Source organism: Bos grunniens, chromosome 1 (assembly GCF_055505025.1).
Source record: "Bos grunniens cultivar Pamir isolate PY7600 chromosome 1, Bosgru_T2T1.0, whole genome shotgun sequence".
NCBI lineage: Eukaryota > Metazoa > Chordata > Mammalia > Artiodactyla > Bovidae > Bos > Bos grunniens.
Window position 1 is genome coordinate 66,175,825 of NC_141165.1, and position 1,697 is coordinate 66,177,521.

General features: G+C 37.7%; 1 non-coding gene across 1 annotated transcript; it reads right to left on the reverse strand.

Moving 5' to 3' along the window:
- Positions 1-944: 944 nt before the first annotated feature.
- On the reverse strand, positions 945-1,047 carry LOC147379558 (U6 spliceosomal RNA). The gene has a single exon (XR_015135492.1). It is a non-coding gene; the product is annotated as a U6 spliceosomal RNA (small nuclear RNA).
- Positions 1,048-1,697: the final 650 nt, after the last annotated feature.

The following is a 1,697-nucleotide window of genomic DNA, read 5'->3' on the forward strand; positions in this document are numbered from 1 at the left end:
TGGTGTTGTAGAAGACTCTTGAGAGGCCCTTGAACTGCAAGGAGATCCAACCAGTCCATTCTGAAGGAGATCAGCCCTGGGATATCTTAGGAAGGAATGATGCTAAAGCTGAAACTCCAGTACTTTGTCCACCTCATGCGAAGGGTTGACTCATTGGACAAGACTGATGCTGGGAGGGATTGGGGGCAGGAGGAGAAGGGAACAACAGAGTATGAGATGGCTGGATGGCATTACAGACTCAATGGACGTGAGTCTCAGTGAACTCCGGGGGTTGGTGATGGACAGGGAGTCTGGGCGTACTGCGATTCATGGGGTCGCAAAGAGTCGGACACCAATGAGCGACTAAACTGAACTGAACTGAATCTATATTCTCCTTCCTAAATTTACCTGAGCTCAGGATTGGGAGGTATTAAGCTACTTTGCCCCTGGGTAAAATTGTATCTTTGCCCTGTGTTTTCGATGTGTAGGCAGTTCCTTTGGAAATTCAGTGGGGATATGGAGTGATTATCTAAACAGAATTTGGGAATACTTCAATCCTCTCACCAAATAATATCTTCAAATCATGACTCAACCACTGTAAACTTGCTTTACTAATCAATGATTTTCATCTGGAATTCTGGCATAATGCAGAGGGAATCTTATTTTAAGAAACTCATACTTACACCTTTTGATTCCCTTACAGTTTGTCAGTGGCTGAAAGAACTAACAGTATTGTCTTAAGCAAAATGATATTTTGAGATAGTTATAGACTCACCTGCAATTTTAAGAAATAATACAAAGAATTTCCAGGTACCTTTTACCCAGTTTCCCCAACAATAACTTTTTCTTTTTTTTATTTATTTTTTTTATTGAAGGATAATTGCTTTACAGAATTTTGTTGTTTTCTGTCAAACCTCAACATGAATTAGCCATAGGTATACATATATCCCCTCCCTTTTGAACCTAAAAATATGGAACACTTCACGAATTTGCATGTCATCCTTGTGCAGGGGCCATGCTAATCTTCTCTGTATCATTCTAATCTTCTCTGTATCATTTTAGTATATGTGCTGCCAAAGTGAACACCAACAATAACATTTTAAAACTACAGTTTACACTTGAACAACCCAAGAGAACTAGAGCTATCCACCACCTGCAGAGTCAAAAATCCATGTATGACTCTAGAATGGCCCTCCTTATCTGAGGTTCTATACTCCAGGATTCAACCAACCATGGATATATACTAAACATTTATTGAAAAAATCTACATACAAGTGGAGCCATGCAGTTCAAACTCATACAGAACAATACCACAATCAAGACACTGACACTCAATTGTCAAGGTACAGAATTTTCCATCATCACAAGGATCTTTCATATTGCCATTTACAGTTTCCTCAGGTCTTAAATTTTGTTAACCAGAAATCTGTTTATTATTTCTACAATTTTAATCATTTTAAAAGTGTTATATAAATTGCATCATATCATATATAACCTATATGTAGGGACTTTTTTTTTTTTTTTAACTCAGCGTATTACTGAGTGTGGAGATTTGTCCAAGTTGTTATATGTACCAATAGTTCATTGCTTTTTATTGCTGAGCTAGATTATGTGGTTTGAATGTGCTAGAGTTTGTTTAACCATTCACCAGTTGAAGCCCATCTGTGTTTTACTAATGTTGGCCTTGTACAAATACAGCTGCTGTAAACATTCATGTA